The following is a 6076-nucleotide window of genomic DNA, read 5'->3' on the forward strand; positions in this document are numbered from 1 at the left end:
GAAAATAAAAAAAAAGAACGCTACACAAAACACAGTCACCTATTTTTTATACTTGAACACTCAGTGCAAACCAACTTCACTATTACAATAAGCAAAAAAACACCAAAAAACACCAGTTCGGTAGTCGATTTACTGCAGAGATATCATACATTTCTGACGGTTCACCCTTATTCACCCCTTTCACCCCTGCAAAAATTTTATTCACCCTGGGGTGAACCATTTACCAGTTTAAAAAACACTGCACTAGCCTACTATCCAATTTTGGTTATACAACCAGTTTACTGTGAAGCCTTGTCAAACGGAAAACTGTATAAAAAGCGGCCACTTTTTAAATGGTATTTTGCAACATTTCTTAAATGTATGATTTTAGAAACTATACATGGACAGTGGGCATATAAAATGCGATGACAATGTTGCTTTCTTTATCCCAGCAATTATTTTCAGATAAGATATAGATACAAGACTTTCGCAATGCAAAATGCACAATTAAGCCATTTTTTACTTAACAATATTTGCATTTCCAATATTTGTGTTTTCAAAACTGATGGCCCTTTAATGTTGTTTCAGGGGGCATTGGGTGATCAGTCGGTATTTGTTACATATGTGCAACTTTTTTTTCGTTTGTCGACTTCAGAAGGGCTAAGATCACAAAAACATACAGTGGTATGGCAAATGGCGTAATAACATAATGCAGTTTATGTTTGTAAAGAATCTTCAGCACTTAACTAACCTGTTTCAATAAATTCATTTATTTGCCATACTGAACATAGCATTATAAAGTCCTGCATTTTTATTTGTGATAATCGAAATTGGCAAGAAAACCAGATGTTAGAAAGGAAACCAGACGTAACAAAGCAAAGTAGCCACAAAAAAAGGTTTGTGTAGCTTTGACAATAGAACAGACACATAAATGGTATTATTGAGGTAGGTAAATACGTAAAAAAGCATACATCTAGAAGTGGTCGCATTGCGAAAGCATAAGCAAATATGGTACAGCTAAAGAATCTTGGAGATTAGCTAATAGACCCAGCCGATGTAATTAAGTGACATATAGAACTAAAATAAACAAAATAGACGAAAAAGACAAAAAAAATTTTAATATGCGCTAATTGAGGTATTAGCAAAGTACGTATGTGTTAGCAAACGTGAATATAGGCAAACAGAAGTATAAAAACGTAATTCTTCGTCACAGGGTTTTTCGTAGTAAGTCATCATATAGTAAAACAATTTGTCAAATATTGACATACGAATAGTTGCATTCCAGATACCCTGGAATATTGCGGTTCGCAATTAAATATTTGTGATTGGTTAGAGCGTAGGAGGTGTATCACTGGAAGGTGGAACTGTCGTCAACATACCTGGCAATATAAGAAGTTGTTTGTAAATGTTAAGTACACCAGTAGCCTTCATGGAAAAACTCTGTGTTTCGATAGGTCTGCAAACATCCGATAAATCGAAAAAGCTGTACAGCTTTGGATGTTAAATGCGCTTTTTTGTTTATCTTGTTCTTGAAGTGTTTACAGACAGTTTCAAAGATGATCGCTTTTTGCGCTGGACAAATAAACATTTCTAAGTTTTGCTATATTGAAATCACTTTAAAAGATTGGGACTCTGGGAGATTGAGCCTGGGTTACTCGTCCCTGAAGAATGAACATGGCTATATAGTTCGGATTAAATTTCCCTCAAGTGGTTTTGCCTCTCTCAACATATTTGCTTAATTCGACGAATTTGTATACCTCCTGGAATGTTTCCGTTGTTGTGGGTTCCACAGGACAAGGGACAACTTCTTACGTGCGAAGGGCGGGAAAAGGGCTCTATACGACATGGTGTGCCGCAGCTGCAAACAAAAAATAAAATATCTTGAATATACAGGGTGCGCCAGAAAAACTTACCACATTTCAAATTGTGACTGTACTAAAGCTGTACCAGGCTGACAGAAGGTTGAATTGAATATTTACAGCAAAGGACTTACCATTTGTGTTTCAGGTTTTAGTTTTATAAGGAAGTAATGCATTGTGTAAAGTTTTTAAATTTTGTATTTGTATGTAAAATGGCCTGAACTGGCGAAGGGTGTGGCAGAAAAACCTACCTCATTTCAAACTAAAACAGGGACAAAAGTTATGAGCAATCAAAACATTTATTGTCTTATCTGAAAGGTAAAAGGTTAAGATTTTTTCCATTTATGTTTTAAACATTACATCCTGTAGTGGGCGCCCTCGAGTCACAGATTTCCCATTTTCTAAAGTCGAGGCTATTTTACATACAGACATACAAGAAATTTTAAAAATTTGCACAAAACATCATTTACTTATAAAAACTAAAACTTGAAACACAAATGGTAAGTCCTTTGCTGCAAAATTTCAATTCAACCTTATGTCTGACTGCTACAGCTTTAGTACAGTGACAATTTGAAATTTGGTAGGTTTTTCTGGCGCACCCTGTATATTCAGCGGGAATGAGAAGAATATGCCCTGACAAGGTTAAGACGTGGAATATTCTTTGAAGGACCATGTAAATCCAACTTCACCTGGGGACCACAACCTAATTTTTAGGGAAAAGGGAAAACATGACTTAATTGCTCTGCAATCCATACAGCTGGCAAAATTCAAGTTTTCAACCAAGTAGTTTCAGATAGCCAATTGGGGCACCCCCGCAACATCCATTTTTAATAGCACAATTGTAAAGTGCGATTTTCAATAAAATATTAAATATATATTTCAATGCATCGGGCAGCAAAAATTAAGGGCCTATAGGTTTTATTGCAGGTGTTTTGATTGCGTACATAATATATAATGATTAATTAGTTATAGAAATAAATTATTCAAGTCGGGTTAGTGGGTAACAAGTCAAGAAGAGCCGTTCCCACATACCAAAATGTCACGGTTTGAATTTTCCATACCAATGTTGTAAATAAATCATTTTAAATGATTTAAGTCCAAGTCAAGTCTCGCAGTCAAGTCATTTGTTCAAGTCAAGTCTTTCCTAAAAATATCAAGTCAAGTCACAGTCCACGTCATCAGTTGCCCTAGTCGAGTCCCAGTCAAGTTGTTATTAAAGTCGACTTCAAGTCAAGTTTAGTGATATAAAAACTAAATAAAATCAATTAAAATTTGTAAACTCGCTCGATTATGAGCTATAATTTAATTGAAAATAGCATAAAAAACAACATAGCAATCTGATTGCTTTACGTGCCAAACTTGAGATAAATAGCTCAATTTTACAAAAAAAAAATGTTAAACGAAAAACACTTTGCAAGTCATTTGACTCAATGTCTTCACTCCAAGTAAATTCATTAATTCCAGTCAGTTTACCGAAACCACTTAAGTCAAGTCACTTAAAAACAGTAACTTGTTCCACACGTTCGAACATTAGACAACAGCCTTGGGCCCATACCTGAAGCATTGAACGATGTTATCATGACCAGTGTAGAAAAATCCACGCAGTGCGAGGTGACATAATTGCGGCGCCGGTATGCAGTACAGAGTTGGAAAATGCAGAAAAGATGCCAATCGACAAGTTTCTGATTTCGGGTCTCTGCATGTGTTTCTGCACAAAAATACAAAATGCCAAACCGCTCAAAAGTAGACACTATTTCATAGATATGATATACTACGTTGGTACTTACTGGACTTCTTCGATCGCCATTCTTATTTGGTTGAGGCTACACTGGTGCCTAGTTGAACAACACACCAAGCTTATATAGGCTACGATTGGATTTTAGCTTTTTTTGTACGTCGGGTAGCAACTGGAAAAACCTGGTTAATCATCAATTACGATTCGTCTAACGACAACGCGTGACTAGAATATATTGTTTTCAACTAAAAGGGTTGCTGAACTATAAGCCTGAGGTCACTCAACTTTAAAACTGCAGACGCCTATACATTTACCTGCAGAACCATACAGGTAGACGATTTAGCTGTACGGTAACACCGTATTTGTAATTGTAAGGCCGGAAATGCGACCTTTCTTATACAATTTTCGACACTATCCAGTTAGAGATAGTAGTCTTCGACAATTAATCACTTTAAATAAAAAGTATCGCCGTAACTTAGAACAAAAACAGTCACTTGTTACACAAAAAGTGTCGTAAATTGTTTTAATATTTTGGTGTTGTCCGGTTGCGAGATAAGTATCAAGGTGACCTAGGATACTTTTGAAGGGTTAGAGCAGTGGTTCTTAACATTTTATGAGGCGTGGCCCCTTTTCATTGGCACTATACGCTACATGACCCCTTACGAAGTGTTTAAAATAACGTAACAGGATTTATAAAGTCCCAATGAAAACGATAAATTTAACTTGTGGCCCCTTGAATAAATGAGTGTAATATAATTCGGTTAAGCACATCAGTTCATTTCCGTTTGCAATCGCAATGCTTCTGCTGCAAGCCTTTTTTATGTCTGCTGTGCAATAATTTTTGCCCTTTAAACGATATGTGTTTTCAATGGGTTAGGCTGAACGTCATTTACGAGTTCGTATTTGCCTTGGCGAAAGTGTGGTATCTGTTGTTGCTTTCAGTAAAGGTCTTTCGACATAGCAAACAAAACTTAGTCACGCATACACCGAAATGTCGCAATACAACTGAACAGATGGTGATTCGGAATTTACCAACAATACCATGTAGGTCTACATTTAAAGAAATAATGACTGGGCTAGCGTTGTTTGGGCAATGAAACTGTTTACAGTGAGTCTCATTAGAATTTTTGCAAACGTACTTTATTGCAGTTCTGCATACACCAACTTTCCGCAACACACCAAGATAAGCTTTGTTCCCAAGAGAAGCTTTTGCACACTCTTTACCGTATAGCACGTTTACGATCTTTTAATTGTTCAACTCAAGGGGTCGTCAAGGTAACTGGTAAATATTATGACAAGGGTCGTCAAGGTAACTGGTAAATATTATGCTCATTTTGTTTGGTAATAAAACAACCCTATTTGTTGTATGTCGACTTACTGTAATCGCCTATGTGAGATTGTGCTAAAAGCATGCTTTACAATTACATAAATACCTACTGCTGCACTTTGATGCATTATTTACCGATACGTGGGTTTGAAAGACACATCTTTTTCCAAATTGATGTATATCCGTACTTAATGTAATTTTCATTAAACTTTCGTTTTGACATTTTAACTAAGTCCTAAAAGTTTCTGAACTAAAAAAATAATTTTTTAATTATTTATACTTGCAATAGTAATAAATGCACTGCATAACAGCAACTTAACCAAACAGAACATGCACCTGCAGAAGTTCAAAATAACATAATGCAAAAAAAATGACAAAACAGTATCTTCCCGTTTTCTAATCGAGCACTTTCAGTCATAATGGCTATGCAATTGGATAATGGATATGCTGTTGTTATCTGCAACAGGGGATGTGGCGTTGTTTTGCACAATGTGCGCAAAATTGTGCACGCCAAATGTGCAAAGCATGCACGCACAATTTAAAATGCCTTTTCAAAGCACTTATTTTCAGAATGTGGGGTTGAACAGAGAAAAAAAATCTAGATTTCTATCAAGCAAGTGAAAAAATACCACTAATGCTGTCGTAAAGTGTATTGCAGTCAAATATGCAGGTTGTTACTGAAAGGGTCAATATTAATTTTTACCTGTGGTGCTTCCACTGTTGCAATGCCAATAGCAAACTCGTAGAAATATTTTTATAAAAACAAGCTTATTTGCGTAATAGCTATTTTAGAACGCTGTTCTAATTTGTTTTCAGCCGTTTGCAACCGAAAAGTAGCAAATCAATTTGCGGCAATCGAGCAACTATAAGTAAGGCTTAAAATTTTTTAAATATGCTTGTGGCTCCAACCGGAAAATTCGAAAAAATAAACGGTCTCTAGTTCACACCTGGCAAACTACGGCCCGTGGGCCCATGAGCCAAATACAAAATCTTGTGGCATCTTCACCTATATTCCTACTGCTACCAGCTTGTCAGAATAAGGATATTTAATGATTATTTTAAAAAAGTTATTACATGTTGTAATATATGTATTTGAGATCCCATTTTTAACATGAGTCGGAAATAATTTTTTGTTTCTCATGCGGCCCGATGTCCCCTGCTCTAGTTCCTTGAAAC

The sequence above is a fragment of the Ascidiella aspersa genome, chromosome 1 (genome assembly GCF_963924565.1).
Source record: "Ascidiella aspersa chromosome 1, kaAscAspe10.2, whole genome shotgun sequence".
Lineage (NCBI taxonomy): Eukaryota > Metazoa > Chordata > Ascidiacea > Phlebobranchia > Ascidiidae > Ascidiella > Ascidiella aspersa.